Source organism: Panthera onca, chromosome D4 (assembly GCF_046562875.1).
Source record: "Panthera onca isolate mPanOnc1 chromosome D4, mPanOnc1 haplotype 2, whole genome shotgun sequence".
NCBI classification, from domain to species: Eukaryota; Metazoa; Chordata; class Mammalia; order Carnivora; family Felidae; genus Panthera; species Panthera onca.
In genome coordinates, this window is record NC_138351.1 from 12,973,311 (window position 1) to 12,996,159 (window position 22,849).

Here is a 22,849-nt window from a genome sequence, read left to right on the forward strand (position 1 = left end):
CAACCTAAAATTTTTCCTTTCTTTCAATTTTGGTCAAGAGAAGAGACCCAGATTAAGAAACGGAAACTTTTAAAGCCTCTAGGTCCATAGACAACCTGCCACAAAGCAAATGAATCTACTGATGTCTTACTGAAAGTCTGGTAAAAGATCCTATGATGTTCCAGGGAACCAGTTTAAATGGTATAAAAAGGGTCATGATAATTCTTTCTATTTGATGTGCTCATTTTACTCCTGTTTTAGGTAAAGGTGAAAAGTATTTGTAAGAGCTTCACAAATAATTTTGAATGGAAAATAAACCCAGTCAAACCATTATCAGCAGGTTGTGGCACATGGACAAGACAACAGCTATGGAGGTAGCATGGCTGGGAAGCCCTGGGCTGGACCAACTCCAAATTAAAACACCCAACGGTTTTCCAGTGAGGGTAGCACACCCCACACCCAACGTGAGGATTTTCCCTCAAGACCAGCACCGAACGAAAGACCAAGAGAACAGGCTTTGGAAAGGAGATTGTGGGGTTTACAATTCAGAACCAGGGGAACAAGGCGACTAAGGAGTCATGCTCGGCTTGTGAGGGAAGAAACCACATGAGGAAAACGTCGCTCAACAAAATTCAAGAAACAATTTTTATTATGAAAACCTAGTATCACTCAACATAATTGGAACTGACCATGAAAATACATGACTAGCAAATAAAGAATGTTCATTCTTTAGCCACTGAAAATTATCTGGCTAACCACACCTGAGGAAACTTTCATTTAAGCTCTTCCCATTTCAGATGAGAAAAGTAAGGTCCAGAGGGGTTAAGTGACCTGCCCCAGGTCACACAGCTGGAATCCACATCTCTGGACCAGTCCTTCATGACACCCCCAAGATGGCAGCAACCTAGGCGATCCCCAAGAACTGGCCCAGCATGAGAAATCCTTTTGTCTCAAGTGACTCTGCAAGCGCTCTCTTCTGTACCTCTTAGCTGCTCTGAAAAGTAAAGTGCCTCAGATTCGCTGAAGGTAACTGTTAGAGGAGTCTGGAGGCACATTAGGAAACACTGATTGCACTTTCTCCCTCTAGAGTGAGAAATTAAATCAACCAAGCAAAATTAGAGCATCCCAGCTGCAGTGTCAGGGGAGCCCCTGGCAAGGCCCAACACAGCACGAGAAGCAAGAAGCTAGCCTTGCACGCTGGAGCACGGAATGCAACCGCTACCGCTTTTCCTAGGTCCTCCCAGAAGCCACAGCGTCAAGCCTGAGTGCACGTGGCCGCAGGTGGTTTTCTTTGCGAGCGTGTGCTTGCTGATCAGGTACAGGAGCCCAAAGCATCAAGGGTCAAGATTTTAATCATCTTTTGAAGCTTGGTTCACAAGGCATCCCCTGCCTGAAGTTCTCTGAGTCTTAATCACTTTTATTGATTTTCCCTTTCTTTAAATTTCATCCAGAATTTCTGGATAGAAGGGGCCATGAGGTGGTGATCTGGTTTGAGAACAAGCACATTGATTTTACTTAGTTTATATGCTATAAACAGAAAAAACTGTGAAGTTTCTAAAAATGAAATAATTTTTTGTCATTCACACTTTACAGAGACTGAGAAATCAAGTGTCTCTAACCGACAATATTATTATGTGGACAGGAGGCCAAGGAAGATGTGGTGGATTTCACGGAAGCAGGGAGACCTCTCTCCCGGCCACGACCGGAACCTCCTCTGTTCCTTCCCTGCCCAGGCGTTCAGAGTCCAGCTTAGCAATGCAGTCTGTCTAGTATCAGAGGCTATCCGTGTGTGAACACGTGCAATTTTATCAGAGCGTCACAACATTTATACTGCTCCATGAGGACAGAGACTCTGTCTTTGTGCACTCAGCATCTAGGACCATGTTACCACATCGGGCACTAAATGTTTGTTGAATAGATGGATGGATGGAAGGAAAGAGGAGGGATGGACGAACTGATGCATCACTGAATCGATGAGAACACTTGGGCTGTCAAAAACTGCTTTATAGAGAGCCATTCTTTCAATGGACAAAAGAGGATTAGGGAACAGAGTTCCAGAAATAACTGAGTTCTACTTCTTACAGAAATTTCAATGAGATTTTTATAGATAAGAAGGTACAACTAAAAAAAAAAAAACAAGCTAAGAAACTTCTGTGTTTGTTAACATGCAGCTTGATATTAAGGGTTTCTTCCACCTTCCACCCATCACACAGGGACCAGAGTCAGCAGAACATAACCTACAGTGTGGGGCTAACATACAAAAAAAGCCACATGAAGAGTGCCACTGGGCTGCACTTGGAGCAGGATTTTTTCCAGGGATGGTACTAATTCCTAAGAAAGTCCAATCGTCACTGACAGAGGACTCGGGATGGACACTGTGTGCCCCAGATTATGAACCCTTATGTATCCGGTTTGCTTTATGGTGACTCTAACTGTAGGGGAATATCTGCATTTTTGTTTCATTTCCACTTTGCTACTATGATTCCTCAATTAGAGTATAAACAGGAGCTATATTTTATATTCATCTACCGAATCGTAAAATCACTTTTGATCCTCACGATAAAGTGATGCTGGGATTAGCTTTCTGTGACTGCTGCAGTTTTAAGGTTTTGAGAAGTCAATTTGGCCAAGGTTATGCAGCTAGCAAGGAAAGACAGTGAGGAGCCAACGCAGGCAGTCTGACTTTTAAACCAACGTTCTCAAGTGTCTCATCAAACCTATCACAGTGCTCACAGAAAAGTTACGGATCTCGATTAATGCGTGTTACCTGATTCCCATAAATACATCATCACCACAGTAAGATGGAAAGGGAGAGGTAAATGAGTGCATGGGGAAGGAGGAAGAAGAGGAAACAGAGAAAAGCCAATTGGGTAGGTAGATCTAATTTGATTCTTGCTGGTCCTACCCCATTTCTCAAAAGCCAATTAGCCGCAGAGCGGTTCTTATAGTGGTGCATGCCCGACTGTATCAGCCAGCCTCTGACCCAGAGCCGTGACTACCTGCAACCCCATATGGACTTTTCCTCCACTTCCTTAAAAAACCTAACCACATTGGCCTGTGGGTGCCGTTCTCAAAACACAAGCCCTAATTTAACAAAGGACCTTTACCGGGCAGTGAACACAGCTAAGCACAAGTGAGGAGATGGAAAGCCAGGGTCTCTGTCGTTAAGGAAATATTTTTAAATACCTGGATGGCACATGCATGTGGTCCAAACCCCACCGATTGACTAAACCCTATACTGAGGATTCTGAGCCTGAATCCAGGCCCAATGGGTAAATGGTGCTGTCAGCGATGTCTGCCAAGGGCATATACTGGGGAAGTTTCTAGCACAATGCCTAGTGCTGAGTGTATACGCAACAAATATTTCTTCCTTTGCTTTGACTTAAGCCCTGGAAACCTTCATCTTGATCACAGTACCAGAGAACAAACTTTTCCTCACCCAGCCTGACCTCAGGACAGAGAATACATATTGAGACAGGGAGACAGACTTTGCACGAAGGGTAAAGGAGACCCAACTCAACCCTACTGGTCTGCGTTAACAAATCCTATGGGTAGTGATTAGTATCCTATTATTCTAGCAAAGCCCTGGGTTCCTCTTCACAGTGGGATGACATTATCTAATGGGATAGGACTCTTAGTGAAGTTTAACTATGGCTCAGTTATTTTTTGCCCTAGGAAACTTGCTGACAGGCCTCTTTTGAAAAACCAAGAGTGTGAAAAGCTTTTCACTACACCGAACATTGTTCTACGTGACCATAGTGGTGGAGACCACAGTCCTGTGGACTATACAAAGTACCTGCAGCTCCCAACTACATAGATTCCACGGATCCTTCTCTGTGTCACCTTGGCAGCCTTAAGGGTTTGTACTCAAACAGTTAAATAAAATGAAGACCCATTAGGAGCTGAAGAGTTGTCCCTAAATTGAACAGCTGAATTGCTTTCCCAGATTCCTGATGGATATTCTGACCTGGACCCATCCTTGACACGCCTCTCAGAGCCTCTGATAGCTTATATAATTGATAGTCACTCATTTCCTGAGCGGCAGGTGACAGAGATCAAAGACGGCCCCAATCAGTGATGCCACTGACATGCCCTGCAAATGGCATCATTTCCAGGCACCCTTTTTTGCCATCGTAATTTCCTGGTACATCTGACCTGAATCGAATTCAGGCTCACAATAGGCCACAGAAGTGGTATCAGTCAAAGGAAAAGTGTCAAAATGCGTTTCTCCCTCACCCTGCCCTGCAATTTCCTCACCTCAGGATTATACGTTAGCATGGCCACAGTTATTATTTCTGTTGCAAGTAAAAATAAAATCAGCCGGCAAGATTCACTGAGAAAACATCTCTGACATTTACCTTAGTGCGTCCAGAAGCTTAGCTCACCACACTTCTCTCAGGGCAAGGGGGGAAAAAAAAGGACAGTCCTGACTTCTTCAGAGAGGTTACATGATGCAAGGGGACATATTATTTTGTTAGACAAATATACTGTCTTCAGGGGTTGGTGGGGGAGGGGGACGTGACTTCATGGAAATCTCACACTTCAGGGACTCTCGTATTTTGCCTTTTGAAATCTGGTTTCAGGACAGGAAGGTAGAGACATGGGTAGCCTAGAACAGTTCCTGTCATCCAGCAGGCACCTGATAAATATTTAATGAATGAAGGAAGACTTTTTAAAAAATGTTTGTTTATTTATTTTTGGGAGAGACAGCGTGAGCAGTGTGTGTGTGGGGGGGGGGGGTGGGCAGAGAGAGAGGGACAACACAGAATCTGAAGCAGTCTCCAGGCTCTGAGCTGTCAGCACAGAGCTCGACGCGGGGCTCGAACTCACGAACTACGAGATCATAACTTGAGCTGAAGTTGGACGTTTAACTGACTGAGCTGCCCAGAAGCGCCAAGACTTCTTTTATTTTTTAAATTAATTTATTTAAATTCAAGTTAGTTAACATATAGTCTAGTACTGGTTTCAGGAGTAGAACCCAGTGATTCGTCACTTACATACAACACCCAGTATTCATCCGAACACATGCCCTACTTAATGCCCATCCCCCATCTAGCCATGCCCCCATCCACCTCCCCTCCAGCAGCCCTCAGTTTGTTCTCTGTACCTAAGAGTCTCTTAGGGTTTGCCTCCCACTTCTTACTTCCCAGCTGTGTGAGCAGGTCCAGTCGCCTCACCCACGAGCCCCAGTTCCCTTGAGGGTAATCTGAGGGTAAGCCACCCATAGTGGCTTTCTCTCTCAGAAATGTCATGAGGGCCTTGTTGTAAAGTTGGAGGCGATCTGTGAACTGGGGACCATAGCCCAGTGTGGACTAGGTGGCTGATAACAGGGGTCCCAGCTTGAGGGCCAGTGCATTCAGTGTCTTCATGGGAATACAACAGCTTTTCACAAGCAGATAAAGTGTGCTGTCACTCTAGGTGACTCTTAGAAAAGGCCTGAGGCCCTCTCTTTCATGATGCTCAAGTTATTTACACAAGAGGAAGGAGAAGCTACATTTTTAGCCACAGACACACCCCTTCTAAGTGCCCATGGGCATCTAACATAGCACCCAACAGATGAAGGAGAGCACAATTTGTCTTCTGATTTAAAGGATCAGATACAAAGGAAGATAAGCAAGCCGCCCCTTTAGCTACTGCAGGGGTCCAAACAAAAAGGTGATGTCTTTTTATGGTTGCTGTTGCTGCTGTTAGTGGTGGTGAGAACATTTAACATGACATTTACCTTCTTAATAATGTTTAAGGGCACAACACAGAAGTGAAAACATGAACTTTCCAACCTGCTTCCAGGCCGTTCACAGAGCCCTCCCACTGTGGGGACCCGTTACTCTCCATGCCTGATAATCAGGCACTCGGACAGTGATGTGTCAGCCCATCGAAATGAACTGCAGACTCTGAGATAAAGGGATGGTAAAGTGGGTCCTTCTCTAGATTTTCGGCAAACTGCCTGTTACTCTCCCCTCTGGCTTATCTCACTTCCCATCCCATCTCCCTAGGCTCCTCTACCAGTTTCCTGGCTGGTAAATGGGTAAATGCTACTGAGGTGCCTTCCTCTGTCCTTTGGAACCCTCTGCTTTTCTCCCATAGTGGCTTTTTCTTCCTATTCAGGCCGTTCTCATTTGGGGTCTCACTTCAGCAGCCTCTTGTTCTAACTGGGGACTTAGATTCCAGTCTCGAAATTTCCTGCTTTTGTTTGCACTCCTGGTCCCCCCCAGCTATGGCGGTGAGTTGAGATCCATGCAAGCGGGAATCTGTCATGTTCACTTAGACCAGATCCTATGCACACTCATGATATATACATGCCGAATGAATGAAGGAATGAATGAAGCAAATGAAATGAAGACACATACAACCGGGCTGCACAGAAATCCTAAGTGTTAATGGTTTTGACAACTGGGATTTATTTTAAATGTATTACCACACTACAAAAATTACCCTTCATCAATCAGACACTGTTCTTAAGAATTCTATCTTAAGCTCCTGTATCTCAAGTAATTATACTAAAATGGTGTTATTAGAGTTAGCTCAAGAAAATTATCCAGCAAATGAATGAGATTTGAAAGAAAAAAATCATCTTAAAAGAGATTTCTAATTATACAGTTTAAAAAAATTACCAGGGTTTCCATCCCGACTGTGCCCTGCATTTCATAAAAAGCTTTCGAAGGCTGCACACCCTCCTCTCACCCAGGGAATGCTGCAATGTGTGATACTGCACAGTCATTAAAAGCACTGGTTCTGTAGAGTGCACGCGCCAGCTGGGGGACCCGAGGCAAGTACTTGCCTCTCCAGGCTTCCGTGTCTTCATTTCCCAAAGGTGGATAATAGTACATAACTGGAAGGGATGTGGTGAGGATTCAAGAACCTAATCTACGCAAGGTGCTTAGCACAGTGTCCAGCTCATGGTGAGTGCAGAGTAAGTGTCGGCCATTTTCTTCCTACTTGTAGAATGCTTTTCTGTTGGGCCAGTGGAAGAATGGCACAGATGTGCACTCTCTCCTGAACTGAGTCATACTCCCTTCCCGTACATTTGCTATTTAAGTAAACTTCATTCAATGTCACCGGCCCTTCTCTCCCAACTTCTTCCGGTGAAAGAAAATAGTGGCCAACCCCAGATTAAAATGTAGATGTGGAGAACCATACATAGCCATGCTTGTCATCTTGCCACAATATCGTGAGCTCCTAGAGGGCGGTGGTGGATGAAAATGGCTCACGTTGGTTGAGTGCTTACCATGTGGCAGATCCTGCTTTTATGTCTTAAGTACCTTACATGTATTAACTCATGTGATCCTCACAAGAAGCCTAGGAGGCAGTCAACATGTCTTATTTACCCTCCATTCACTTAATAAATGACTTGAGTGATATTTACCAATGTGCCTGCCCTTCAGGTACATGACAGACTCTACAGTCTCATGGTTAAGAATGCTCCCAGCTCCTCTACTGATCAGCAGTGTGATTTCAGGGTAGTTACTTAACCTTTTGTACCCCCAACTTCTCCATATGTAAGATGGGAGTAGAATAATGATGAACGTGATCATGACCATCACAACACATGCAACTATGGGGCCCTTCATTTATTTATTTTGGGGTGGGCAGAGAGAGGGAGACAGAGGGTCCAGGGTGGGCTCTGTGCTGTGAGCTCAGAGCCTGACGTGGGGCTCAAACTCACGACCGTGAGATGATGACCTGAGCTGAAACCAAGAGTTGGCCACTTAACCAACTGAGCCACCCAGGCACCCCACCATAGGTCCATTTTAAAGAGGAAATAATATCTTTTCTATGAAGTAAAATCCATTTCGTTGGTTATAAATACAAACAAGCAAAGCTCATTTTTTTTTGGTCTCTTGTAGGAAAGCAAGAACAAAGGATCAAAGTTTCAACTGACATAAAAAGTTGAATTACTCTTGGAGTAGCCAGGAAAACAAAGGAATGGTCACTTATTGTCCAAGACATTAGTCATTGTTTGCCTATGATATCCAGAGGAATCTTTTTTTTTCTTTTTAAATGTTTATTCATTTTTTGAGAGACAATATGAGGCAGGGAGGGGCAGATAGAGAGGGAGACAGGGGATCTGAAGCATGTTCTGTGCTGACAGGAGACAGCCCGATGTGGGGCTCAACCTCACAAACAGCAAGATCATGACCTGAGCCCAAGTTGGATGTTCAACAGACTACACCACCCAGGTACCCCTGAGAAGAATCTTTTGATATCTAGTCAAAATCTGTGGATTATCTTATTTGGGTATAGCATGTCTATAAACAGAATTGAGCTTTCCCAGCCTATTAGAATGGAATGTTCTCTTGTTTATTTATTCACATTTATTCACTCAACAAACATGTGGAGCATCTACTCTGTCACTAACACTGATCTAAACGCTGGGGATCCAGTAGTGGAGAAAACAAAGTCTCTGCCCTTGGGCACTTTTTTTTATGGTGTCAGCAAACAGATAAGTACATAAGAACATGTGAGATAGTAATAACACCATGTCTAAGCAGTAAGTTGGCATTTGCAAAATTACCTGCTCCTTAAAATACTAAAGGCAGAAGGGAAAGATATAAAGACTAAAATAGTTGCTGAACCATAATCATCTGGTAGGTCAGCTAACTCAGCTATGTGACCGTAAACCTCTGTGAGGATCCTCTGAATGAAAATAAAGGGGGTGAAGAGAAGAGCCTGGGAAGCAAGGGAAGGGGTGTTTGCCCTTCCCCCATTCCTGCCAGGGCAGGGGCGTGCCCTAGGCTGAAGCACCCTGTAGAGAAGAGGAGAACTTCAAAGACAGATCCAGCCTTGGCTTTGGTTCCCAGGCTGATGCCACTTCCACAGGCCCTGGTGATATCATCTGACCCCTGCTGCAGGCTCAGCCCAGCCAGGTCCCCATAACTCAGTTCTGACCCGCTGATGATATGATTTCTGGAGCACTGGTCTGACATTCAGGGCTCAGTATCCAGATCCCCTGGACTATTTCTGACCTGTACTCAATGCTTGGAAAAGTGGGCTTCCTCCCTACTCATGAGACTTGGTTCCTAACCAATGGTCCACTTCTGGTGACAGTATTCTCAGTTTAATCTCTGTACTGAGGCTCATTCTGGTCACCTGCTGAGCACTTCAATACTCCTTGGATTGGGGACTGCATGCCTTTCTCCCACTCATCTCATATAGTCCTATATAGCCCTGCAGTTGGCCATGCTACCTGCAGGCAACTTTTCCCAGCATTTTCAAGTTGGGCCTGTTTCTGGATTGCCCACCCATGTATATGCCTGTTTTGTCACTTCATGATGGAGCCCTACCACAATGGCTGATTGTTTGGCTCATGAATTTTGTTCTGTTGCCATGGGGTTCTTGAACCCTCACTGTGGCTGCTCAATAGAATTTCTGCTGGGGCAAACAATTGGGGCCAACATTCAACACCCTATCCACATACCATAACCACTAAAAAGAGAGATGAGTATACTTCTAGGGCTTGGCCATTATAGTAGTTAACATCAAGCACTGAGTAGTTGTCTCCAGATACTCACCTAGAGTCTTCTTACCCCTTCCTCCATAGAATCATGCCAGAATCAGATTTCTCTGTATTATGCTCTGAATGTTTGCACATCTCTATTATCAGAGTTTCTACTTATATTCAGATATTTATCTGATTATTTAATATCTATCTCCTCTATTTGATTATCAATGCCATGAGGACAGGGATTGTGTCTGCTTTGCTCACACGGTATCTACTGAACCACAGGGAGGGCTGGCACATCAACAGAAGGTGGCCTCTGGTTGACTAACACAAGGGTCTTCCTTGATTCAGCCCATACCTGCACTAATATCATGGTAAACTGGCTTCTGGGAAGATGTCAACCTTTTTGCTGAACATTCTTCTCTATCTTCTTTATCTAGCCACAACCTGATGATCTCATGAGGGCACTGCTTCCCCTTTAAAGTTCTTGAATGGTGACTGGTCTTCTTTACTGCAACATTTGTTTTTCTGGACCAGGGGGAGCCATTGGCGTCTTCCTTACTTTTTTTTTTTAACACTTATTTATTATTGAGAGACAGAGCATGAGCATGGGAGGGTAAGAGAGAGGGGGAGACATGGAATCTGAAGCAGACTCCAGGTTTTGAGCTGACAGCAGAGAGCCCGACACGGGGCTCAAACTCACAAACTGCAAGATCATGACCTGAGCCAAAGTTGGATGCTCAACTGACTGAGCCACCCAGGCACCCTGTTTTTTTTTTTTAAAGTTTGCTTATTTGTTTTGAGAGATAGAGAGAATGAGTGGGGGAGGGGCAGAGAGAAAGAGAGAAAGAATCCCAACCAGCCTCCTTGCTGTCAGCACAGAGTCCAACATGGGGCTCAAACTCACAAACCGTGAGATCATAACCTGAGCTGAAACCAAGAGTCGGATGCTTAACTAACTGAGCCATCCAGGCATCCCAGTGTCTTCCTTACTTGATGTTCCTACCACCATTCTCTCCTTGTTTCCTAAAACCCCCTCAGCTTTGAAGTTCACCTGATCACACTATGAATCACCCACTATTGTCTCCATCGTTCAACAATCTCTGAGTCCTTTAGTTTCATTCCTTGGGTTCTGGGTCCTTCCCTGGCATCATAATCTTGGATGATTTCAACGAACACAATTACATCCTAATAACAGCATGCCTACAAGTTCCTCCCCTCCAACAGTCTTGTTCTTACCTTATTGCAGCTACTCAGTCTCACTTTCAAACTTATCACGAGCTCTAACTGCATTCTCTGTGAATTCAACAGAGATAGGATAATATAAGGGAAGTCCTGGATATTCATTACAACTCACATCTAAAAATACTTATTTCTTAACTGGAATGAAGCCACTTAGGTTTCTCCTTAACCAACAAAAAATGTAGGCTGAAGTAGGACAAATCAAAGAATCAAGAGTTTCCATGTACTTTCACAAATAGCTGTGGCTGTACAATATGCTTCTGGTGTAGTCCATTGCTGCCAGAGATAATTAAAGAAGAAAAATCTTTCTTAAAATGTGGTCCACTGATCCTTAGATTAACTGATTTGGGGAATATTGAGAATTGCACAGTGTTGGTCAATAAATCTTACCAGGCGTTGTAGGGGATATTTGGTATTTTTGCCATTGGCATCCATTTATCCTATATCCCATAAGAAGTCTTTTGGTATCTATCTCACACCCAATCTTGATTCACTATGGTTCAACTGCCCCTCTGCCCATGCCCCAAATCCAGGGATGGAGAACACACATTGCTCTCAGGTCACATTCCCTTGGTCACAGCAACTGGTTATGTGATGGGAAGGTCAGCCAATGGGACTTCTGAGTCAATGAGACTTCTGGAGCTTCCAGGAAAGACTCTCACTATATACCACTGTTAAGTAGCAAGATGTGGAGCTTCTGCATTTATCTTGCTTCAGTCAAAGAGAGCCTATCTGAACATGTGGCCAAACTAAAAGGGAATCCAGAGATGGAAATGGAAAAAAGGACCATGGTGTCGTTGAGTATCTAGATAAAACCGCACACTCGGATTCTCAGTTATGTGAGCTGTGGCAGTTAATGACATGTCCCCACATTGCTTCCTTTCCCTGGGCACATAAGAAAACTACACTTCTCAGCCTCCCCTTGCAGGTAGGTTGGTCTATTAGCCTAAACTCTGGCTAAAGGAATATGCACAGGAGTGATGTAAGCCACTTTCAAGCCCTTACCGAAAAACAGCCTATAAGATACTCTGGTAATTTTTCCCCTTCTATAGCACCTATGAAATATTCCAGAAGGTACAAAACCGAGTAAGTGTGATACAAGAAACTGAGTGGGGAGTGAGGTGGGAGACAGTGTCAGGGAAGACTTCTTTGTGGGACTGGCATTTGAGTTGAGACCTACTTGCATAAGCAAAGAAGCAATAAAGCTTTTAAGGAGAGGAGAGGAAGAAAGAACATCCCTAATAGATGAAATAGCTAGTGCACAAGCTCTGATGCCAAAAGAGGGTGTGGCATATTGGAGGAATAGAAAGGTCACAGTAAGAGGATGAAAGGGTCCAGCAGTCTAAGTGTGATAGGGAGGGGTCCATAGTTGAGGCAAGAGATGATGATGCCTTGGACCAGAGTGGTAGCAATGAAGATGGAAAGGAATTGGACAAACTCTTTGTATTTTTTTAGAAGTAGTACAGACAAAAGTTTCTAGGTGGTTGGAAATTAAGGAAGAAAAAAAGGGAGGAAATCGATGTCTCCTAAGTCTTTGGTTTGAGTAACTGGTTAAATGGTGATGCCATTTAATCGGATGATGAGACAAGAAAAGTAAACATTTTTGGACATGTGAAGTTTGACATTCCTGTTAAAGATCTGTGCATAGATGTCAATGCAGACATAAGATCTTAGATGTCAGAACTTAGCTCCTCTACACCATGATAATGATGATGGCAGCTAATATTTACTAGCATGTATTATCTCTTGGGCATCACAAGACATACTTCACATTGATAATCTCATGCAATCTCACCACATCCCTCCCTGTAAGCAAGCACCCCCATTTTACAGAGGAGGAAGTGGAAAGTCAGATTTGGTAAGGCAACTTGCCAACAATGACATAACTATTAAACAAATAGTTCTGGTAGTAGAATTCTACCTTACATGGCATGGGACCTTGTCACAAAGTATTGCTGTATCTCCTGAACTAAAATATATGGTGCTGGAGAGAACTGTATCTTTTTGTTGTTTACATCCTCAAAGCACTCAGCAAAATGCTTTGTACCTAGAAGATTCTCAGTCAACACTTGTTGCTTGATTTCATTGCTCATGGGAAAAGACGAAATGGTGTGAGGTGAGACCCACACAGAAAAGGCTTTCTTTGCTTTTCTCTTTCACCTCTGAATTTCCTTAGTTCCATGTAACAAGGACCTGCTAATGCCCTGGCTCACCTTCTTCTTTCACCAGCATTTAGAACATTCTTCAGAAGGGTACGTACGGTATGTCATGACAAGAGTGGGAGCACAGGGTCACCAGAAACAAGGGGTGGGTGGGCTCAGCACACAGCTTTCCTTCAGTAGCTCATTCAGCCCATGCTTTCCAGTCAGGCCTTCCAGATTACTAGGATACCCGTTAGTCCATTAAATAGTAAACTCATTCTGTGGCCTCAAGTCACTTCCAAAAAACAAGCTGACATTAGGAGTAGAAAGATCTGAGATCCTGACGGAATCAGATTCAAGCAGTTCAAACTGGGGTTGGCTTTTCTATTTCTCTCTGGCCAAACATTTTAGGTCAATCTTCCACTAGATGAAATAGGAAAAGAATAACTCAAAACACCCACCACACCCTCCACCTGCAATTTGAAGAGACACGAGATTACTAGATTCAAGGAGACCACACTGCTTCTCAGAAGAGGGTCGAGAGAAAGCGGTTTGGCGGGAAGCACAGTGGCGAGGTTCACGTTGCTCTCTCCTCTGGACGAGCCTCTCAGCTTTCTTCCTGGGAGTCACCCTTGTGGGTCCTTCAAGCCTCCACTCAAATGGCACCTCTTCTAGCACTCTTGGGATGGTCCTGTGCTCTTGTCCTTTGTTTTTATGCCAGTGCTCATTTCTGCCTTTTTTTTTTTAAATGATGAGATGTGCAATCAATTTTTCTTTCCCTCCCAGACTATGAATTCCACGTCTTGCCTATCTTAGAAACCCTGGGGTTTAGCCCAGTTCAGTGATACACGGTGGGGTTCAATAAAGAGCTGCTGAGCTGAACGGCGGACCGAGTGGTGTTAGCTTGCCAGGGGAACAGAACCCTGTGACACAGGAGACGTTGGTGCCCGCCGTGGCTTCTGGCTGACTCGCTGTGAGCTGCAGAGTAAGCGTCTCACCCTCTCTGTGTCTGTTTGCTCGTCATCCAGAATAATGGGGCTGGTCCAGCTCAGGCCTCAAGGCTCTGGCACTGAGCGATCTGAACACACAGATGGGAAAGCAACTGAGGATAATGCATTCACGCAGGCTGGCTCTACGAGGCCTTCATCATTAATCACAATTCTCCAGTCTGACAAAATCCCTCCCCAAACGATCTCAAAAGGATGCTACACACAATGAAGGAGAAATAATCACCCTCAATTTCCAGACAGAGAATCGTGTTCAAATGTCTATTAATTGTGTCAGTCTTTTTCCAACCAAGTGCATGTGCTCTGCTTCCCCTGGCTTCTCCCGACCTTATCCCCAGGCCCCTGCCTCACCCCTCCAAGGTGGAGGTGGGCAGGGGACACACCTGGGTACCTGAAGAAAGCGGGGTCCTGCTCTCTGGCATGCACTACAGACAACTCAACAGCAGAGAGACCATTCTGTGTATTTCAATCTCCACATCTGGCTCCAGACTCAACGTTAAGACCGAAGTCCTAAGAAAGCACTGGGAACTTTCAGCAGAAAGTTTTTTCGCCAAGAGCAAATCTGAACAGACCCATGAGGAAAATCTTCTCCCCTCATTGCCATGGCTCTGAGAGGCCCTGGGGGTCTGTCCCAGACTATGAGAGGAGATAAACAATTGCATGAGAGGCTAAGGCAGGGCTCTAGAAGGACAAACATGCTGCCTTGTAGGCCCCATTTTTCTAAATGCTTTCAAAATAGAGCTTCTGATCTTAAGTCCTGATGCTTTCCAGTTAACTGCATTTCTCCCCTACCTCTACATGCTTTTCTTCTTTCCTTCTCTGTAGTTCTATGTCTTTTTTTTTGTATTATTCTCCTGTGGATTCCTGAATCCACAGTTAATATAAAAATCTTCCAGTGGAATAACATTTTCTGCTTTCAGAAATAGATGCCTCACAAATTCTCTTTTTTTTTTTAATTTTTAAAGTTTAGTTATTTATTTTGGGAGAGAGAGAGTGAGAGAGAGAGAGAGAAAGCAAGGTAGGGAGAGAGAGAGAGAGAGAGAGAGAGAGAGAATCCCAAGAAGACTCCTCACTGTCAGTGCAGGCCCCAATGCAGGGCCCAATGCAGGGCTTGAACTCACAAACTCTGAGATCATGACCTGAGCCAAAGCCAAGAGTCTGATGCTCAACTAACAAAGCCACCCATGGGTCCACTTCACAAATATTCTTAAATAACTTCATGTATAAGATGTCTAATCTCTTCAATTAAGTGCACTCTTCAAAACAGAGGACCACATCTGCTACTTCTTCTGAATGCCCAACACACAAGCCAACAACTAGACGTGGCTGTGTCAACAAGCCAGGTCCTCAACCCATGCTTATGTTTCCTAACTGATTTTGATGGGATAGGTGATTATTAATAATAGTGACCAGTCCTCACCTGACCTGATCAGTGCAGAAATCAATTTTACAAAATGCATTATGACTGGGTTTTATCTTCTCTCTCTCTCTTTCTTTCTTTCTTTCTTTGATAGATTCATCATTTTCAACAATTAGCAATTTACCTATATTGCCTCTATTAGAATGTTGAACAGGAAACTAGAGTCTCTCCACATCCTACAGTCACAGTATTTTATGAGGTCTTCCTTCATTCTCATGGACCTTCAAAGCTTATGATTTCTGTGCCAAAGAAAGTGGTTTCTTATATAAGCTTTTCTTCATACTGTTAAGACTAAAATAGTTGAACCTGAAAACCGAACTGTAAATATGAGTGCACTCCATTACTGGAGCCTGAGGCCTTTTATATACATACAAATGGTATGTCAGTTTACTATATTAAATGAGGTAAAATCATAAAAGCTTCAGCAACCAAGAAGTGTTATGAAATGCCACATAAGAAATGTGGGCAATCCAAATACTGCAGAGTAATTGTCACCATCAGAAGACCCTAATCTTTGGCATAGCGCTGTCCATTCCTCATAATATCATAGTATTTTCCAAAGATAATGCATTTAAAATACAAAGCCAAGAGTCTGCATTTCTATTATATTTAAAAACTTCTCTCCTGAAAGTCAAATAACAGACTGTATTTCTTTCCTCTTATTACAGTATTTGGAGGCTGATGTAAATATATTTGAGCTTATCGTGGTCTAGTCGTTGATAATCTCTGGGAGGCATGACATTTTTTTTCTTCTAGAATCAGTTTTGAAGTCAGCAACTGCACTATCGTGCATATATGATACGGGGTTGCCTTGGAAGGAAAAAAAATGCAGTGTGTTATATCTCACTTGCTCAGATCCCATCCAATTATAACTGAAAAACTATTCACAGAATTATCACCATATGAATTATCAAACAACCATCAACAAGGGGCCAAAAGGAGCATGAAGGAGACCCTGAGAGAGTGAGGAGCAAGGTTCATACGGAGCAGGTACAGTTGTAATATGTGAATCAGGCAATTAAAGGAGGTTAACGTTGCAAGCACACGCCTAAAGCAAAAGCGTTATTTTTATGTACCAGTTTAGAAAACAATGGAGCAGAAAACAAAGGTTTGACCATTTGCTGAAGGGAAATTTCAAATGAGGTCAATTCTTTCACACTCCTCTTGGCTCCAATGAAAAAGTAGATAAGAGGGTTAGGATTTAAAACACACACACACACACACACACACACACACACACACACACACAAATTATTAAGCAAATAAACAAAATACAAAATTACTTTCCAAAAAGGAAAGTCTTTGAGTCTTCTTCCTGTTGCTCCTGCCCATCCTTTCTCCTTGTCCACAGCCCCTGGGATTAACTCTGCCATATCATGGCTGCAGCTATGGACAAGGGCATTGCTTCTCGATCTTTAACATGCCTCAAATTATCTGGGCAGGGGTAAGGGGAGTCTTTAAAATGCCAAATCTGAGCCAGTAGGTTTGGGTGGGGTCCCAGAGTCTACATTTCTACTCAGCTCCGGGTCCTGCTGCTGATCCACATGCCTTGTTTGGAGTCCCAAGGAGCTGGGTGTATCATCAGATTCTCAGGCCCGCATCTCCTCTGGTGAGCCAGAATGTCAAACTAGCCCTTGGACAATCGGTCCTCCTTATCCATCTGAATTACTATTTCCCATGAAACAGCAGACGAAGGGTAAACCAAGGATTGCAAGAGGAATCAGAGAGAGAGAGAAGGGGAGAGGAATGACCAACAACTGTTTGGACAAGATCATAGAGGAGGGTGGTTATCGTGAATATAACACAATTGTGCGTAATAATATGATTATATGATTATGATCTGATTGGGAATTATAGTAATATATAACAATAACACGTCTGGGGGATCCCCAGTGAACAAAAGAAACACTAAAGGCTTATCCCACTCATGGCCCGAAGAGTTCTGAAATGCTTTCTACCTACCGTTTTCAGCATTACCCAAAACAACTGTAGAATACCTCGTGGTAGGGAAACAGTGGGTAAGAGCTGGAGTCTGTTAAGAGGCCAGAAGCATGCTGTGCCATTTACTAGGAAGGCAAGTTACCTCTTTGGACATAAATTTCCTCACCTATCAAGTTGAGATATTAACAACTACAATTTAATGGTAAGAAATTTTTTTAAGTTTATTTTATTTAGCGAGAGAGAGAGAGAGAGAGAAGAAGAGAGGGAGGGAGGGAGCAGGAGCAGGGTAGGGGCAGAGAGAGAGGAAGAGAGAGAGAATCCCAAGCAGGTCCTGTGCTATCAGTGCAGAGCCTGATGCAGGGCTCAAACTCACAGACAGGTCAGATGAAATCATGACCTGAGCTGAAGCAAAGTGTCAGAGGCTTAACTGACTGTCGAGCCACCCAGGTGCTCCTAATTGTAAGAATTAATTGAGAGATGTGGTATGACGTACTTAATACAAAGGCTGGCATGAAGTAAACACTCAGATCATGACAAGTATCAGAAGTATTATTTTTTAATATGTATGTATGTATGTATGTATGTATGTATGTATGTATGTATTTTCCAGAGAGAGAGTGAGTAGGGAAGAGGCAGACAGAGAGGGAGACACAGAATCCAAAGCAAACTCCAGGCTCTGAGCTGTCAGCACAGAGCCCGACGTGGGGCTCATACCCATAAGCCATGAGATCATGACCTGAGCCAAAGTCAGACACTTAACCGACTGAGCCCCCCCCTGGCGCCCCAATTATCAGAAGTCTTATTAATGGTAAAATATATGTTCTACAGCCTCATATTGTTACAGTTCACTCTTGAGGTGACCATCTGAACAATAAAGAGATGAAAAACTAGGGCTCAAACCAACTTTGTAGAAAAGCTGCCAGGGAGAGCCCCGGTCATGTCTGTAATGTTGCCTTTTGGCCTGAGGTCTCACACTAGACACCACGCAGGCTGTAAGTCAAAGGAATACTTACCTAATATTTAATATTTTTAATACCTGTTTAAAGAAATCTTTTCAAGAAGTCTTTAAATAATTAAATATTTACTCTTTTAAATCTCCTTTTTCTCTTCTACTTTGGTTTCCATGGGAATCTGTACTTATGGGGAACTTCAAAGAAAATCCACTGAGTTCCCAACTTCTGCCTCTCTGATTATTAATAGAATTGCAGTTTGTTATAGAATGGCAAAGACCTCTGATACTGCCTCGTTCAACCTGTTCTCTGGAGCTCAGGGCTATGTATGTCACTCTTTCAAGAAATATTTTAGTGGATCTCTGATTCGGACGCCATTTTGTGTCCATTGGCATCAGTCTGAGAGCAACCTTGTGTTTCCCATGCAATCAAGGGGTGTGATCTAGACAATAACGGTGTTCCTTCATATTCACAGGTAATTTTTGTTTGTTCATGGGTTCACAGACTATTTCCAGACTGATTGAAGTTTCTAAAAGTTCACCAGCCTCTGGCTAAATCTAGTCATATCTGCACTGACATTAGATACTCTGGATCTACTGGGCTGCTGGTAGATGATGATATAAGATTGCTAAGGAGACATCCCAACGTGAGCTCAACAATCAGAGTGATCTGAGGGGTGGCTCTGTTTACCTCCCAGAATCTAAGTGTGGGAAAAGAATGTAAGGTCATGCACACCAGTTTTCAAACTGGGTTCTTTAGCAATTCATGATCAGAATTGCCTCAGAGTCCTGGGAGAGAGGAAGGAAAGCTGAACCAGTGGGACACTGGATACCTCCACCCAATCAAAACCAGTTCCTTTTTATCTATTTATATGTTGAGGTTCTGCTCACAATTTTTTTAACCACTGATGTAGAACATACTTATTTTCCAGGAATCATCAAATTTAGCTGTGATTTAGTGACAGTGACCTTTAGCTAGAAGTAACTGAGACACAAACTAAGAGGGAATGAACAAGGTATAATAAGTTCATTGCTCCTTCACATGAAAATCCAGATCATGGCTGGCATGAAAGCACAAGCTTCAAGCTAGAAGCTGGCTCATCTCACATCTTTCCCACCTTCCCAAACATGTTTTCTTTATCCTCATGGTTCAAGATGGAGTTCCAGCTACCACATCCATGTACCAAGCACACACGATTAGAAGAAAGAAGAAACTAATGATTATTTAGAAAGAGCACACACGATTCTTCAAGAACACCTCCCAGAAGATGCGTTCATAATTGACTAGCCCTTAGTCATGCTGGTTACACATAGGTCCGTGTGAGCTGGAAACATGGTCTTCCTATTCTCGTGGCCATGTGCCCAACCAGATAATCAGAATTCTAAATAGCTAGAAGTAGAGACAGATACTATATAATCTATCTTCAGCCCAGTGAGCTGGTTTTCAAAGCTTGGAATATGTGATTTTCTCCTCAGATATTCCTAAAACTAGCAGATTAAAAGGGGATCTGAAGACACCTTGAAAACCGACAGCTGAAACAGCAAAGGCTGCTGCGTTACATGCTGCAGCTCAGAGCCATGTAGTGGGAGAGCGAATCCATAGTGCAACACAGACCTAGGTTATGGAGGAAAGGTTAAATTATGTTTGCCACACTGTGCTTAAGGCATGGAAGGACTGATACTCTATGGAAAGAGTCCCATCACCATGGTTAAAGGTTTGAAAAGACATCTTAAAGTCATGAGTTTGGTCACCTGGGAAATCAACGTGACACAGTGTATCTTACTCTGTGAGTCTCCAGGTCTCCAATGGAAGCTTTGGCATAAGAGGCAATGGAAAGGGTAAGGAGTCTGGCTCCCCTTGAACAGGACTTGGCACCTAGGGTGTGCTGAATTAATAAATGCATGCATGAGGCTGGGGCCCAAGACCCAGCTCTGCCTGGGGGTGGTCAAGATGACAGAGTTTTTGTAAGAACCAGGAGCAAGATTCACCTGGTGGGAGAGGAAAAGGAGTCCATCCATACATCCAGAGTGGCCTTGGGTCTACAGTTCACTAACAAATAGATTTCAAGTCATGGTGGTCCGCAAAGGAGGACTGTTTAAAGCCCAAAGATCAAGCTTTTTCACATGTTTTTTTTTCGAGTTATATTTTAGTTTATATTCCATTCATTGTTATGGGTGTTACTATTGCACGTTATAACTATTTCACAATTTCTTCAAAAAATACTCTAAACCATTCACAAAAGAGCAAACGTTGTGTGATTCCACTTTTATGAGATACCTAGAACAGTCGAATTCACAGACACAGAACAGAGAATGGGGGTTGCCACGAGCTGGGGGACAGGGGGCAGGGAGAGTTGTTTCATGGGGACAGAGTTTCAGTTTGGCAAGATGAGGAAGTTCTGGAAACGGAATGTGGTGGTAGTTGCATAACAGTGTGAAACGTAGTTAACACTACTGGACTGAACACTTAGGTTGGTTAAAATGGTAGACTTCGTGCTATGGTTAATGAACGATTAAAAAGTGAATCTAAGAAAATGAGTCTAAATATCACTTGTATGTATTAGAGAACTGCACCTCTTTGCAACTGCCAATATTTTAAAAATCATTTTAGCCACAGCCTATAACAGCTGTGCCCATACTGTAAATGGTTTTGTTGTTAATTTTTTTTGATGTTTGTTTATTTTTGAGAGAGAGAGACATAGAATACAAGCAGGGAGGGGCAGAGAGAAAGAGGGAGACACAGAATCCCAAACAGGCTCCAGGATCTGAGCTGTCAGCACAGAGCCCGACGCGGGGCTGGAACTCACGAACCGTGAGATCAGGACCTGAGCTGAAGTCCTGACTGAGTCACCCAGGCGCCCCTACTATAAATGCTTTCTAAGTCATTTCTTATAACTCATGCACAATAGGCAGTGTCCCCTCTGTGTCCTCCAGGAGCTGTTCCTAACTGACTCACCAAAGCAACCTCAGATCATAGTGACTTACACCCTTACCTATTTCCTTCAATACTGAACCACTCACCAGTACTCACACCAGCTTGCCAGAACTCAATAGTTCATCAATTCCCACTATCTACTTGCTACCTACCTGAGGAGGGGGTATGTAGCACTTCCACCGAATTTTCTAAGGTGGTGGTTCTCAAAGTGTGGGCCTTGGACCAGCAGCATCAGCATCACGGGGGCCATGAGAGAAATGCAATCCTCAGGCCCTGCCCAGACCTCGCGGAGACTCTGGGGGTGAGGCCCAGAGGTCTGTGTTTTCTCAAGTCCTTTAGGGGATCACGAGGCACAAGGAAGCTTGAAAAGTGCTTCCCTAAGGGGTCTGTTCCTCCAAAATGTTAAGAACCAACGTTAAGAGTGAGTACAGTCAGAATACCAATGTGCTTCTTTTCTGGGACTTCCTGAATTTTTTTGACAAGAATAACCCAAGACAGGTCGAAAGTTCACTGTGCCTGTGGCATTTCTGCAGACACAGTAATCTGATTACAGCCTCCGTGCCCCCCACGGGAAATGGGACCAAGGCGCCCCACACTGCCTTGCTGGTTTGTCTCAGGGAAGCAGCTGTGCCCCTTCCTATCCAATCTGATGACTCTCTGGTAAGGCCCAGGGAAAGGGAATATTTCACAGCTACCATAAAAATCAGGTTTTGGGGCACCTGGGTGGCTTAGTCAGTTGAGCATCTGACTCTTGATTTCAGCTCAGGTCATGGTCTCACACTTTGTGGGATAGAGCCCCGTGTTGGGCTTTGCACTGGCCAAGTGGAGCCTGCTTGGGATTCTCTCTCTCCCTCTCTCTCTGCCCCTCCCCCACTCTCTTACACACACTCTCTCTTAAAATAAATAAATAAACATTAAAAAAAAAGATCAGGTCTCCTGTCAACCCCGTTTCTCCACCTTCTTCTTGGAAGCTCAAAGGAGACCAGGAAAGGCACAGGCTGTGGTGACCTATGATTTCACTGACTACAGTTAAGGTGATTCTGTAGAGAGATCACCAGGTTTGGGGGGCAGAAGACCTCAGTTTGAGTCTGTTTCTGTCTCTCGCAAGCCGTGTGACCCTGAGCCTTGGCCTCCCCATCTGTAAAGTGGGGGTGGCAGGTGTTCCCGTGGGAGTCCTGAGGACACAGGAGTGAAAGCAGCCCTGGGTCACGTCTACATCCAGCTCGACTCTGTGTCAGCCACGCACAACATTAAAACCAGGATATCAACCCACCTTCCATGTCAGGGGGTTGTCATGTGAATCAAATGAGAATAGCAGGGCGCCTGGGTGGCTCAGTCGGTTAAGCGTCCAACTCTTGATTTCGGCTTAGGTCATGATCTTGTGGTTCGTGAGTTCAAGTCCCACGTCGGGCTCTGTGCTGCTAGTGTGGAGCCTACTTGGGATTCTCTCTCTCTCTCTCTCTCTCTCTGCCCATCCCCTACTTTCTCTCCCTCTCAAAATAAATAAATAAACTTTAGAAAAAAACAGATGAGACAATAGCAGTAAAGGGCCTAGCCCACTTCCTAAACATGATAAAAAAAAAATGTTTAATACTAACAATAGTAGTAGTGAAGCTTAGAGCTATAGAAATCTCAGGTATCCTTAAATACCTTTAGAGCACGAAAAGAAAAGCTGATGACAATATGACAGTATCCATAGGAGTCACCTGTTTTAACAACAAAAAAGATGCACGCTATTGAGCTCATTAGTTTAACGTGAGCAAGAAAGATATTCACCTTTCAGAAAAAGCTTCAAA

The 22,849-nt window shown here is 43.8% G+C and overlaps 1 protein-coding gene across 9 annotated transcripts in view; it reads right to left on the minus strand.

The window, feature by feature from the left end:
• APBA1 (amyloid beta precursor protein binding family A member 1) overlaps positions 1 to 22,849 on the minus strand; it is a 208,543-nt gene that overhangs the window by 131,688 nt on the left and 54,006 nt on the right. Inside the window, exon 1 of one of the 9 annotated variants that reach the window (XM_060610099.3) lies at positions 21,206 to 21,313. The exons of the other annotated variants lie outside the window; for them this stretch is intronic. The gene's annotated coding sequence lies outside the window, so the exon portion shown is untranslated. Of the gene's footprint in view, positions 1 to 21,205; positions 21,314 to 22,849 lie in introns of those variants that run through there. 9 annotated transcript variants of the gene reach the window in all.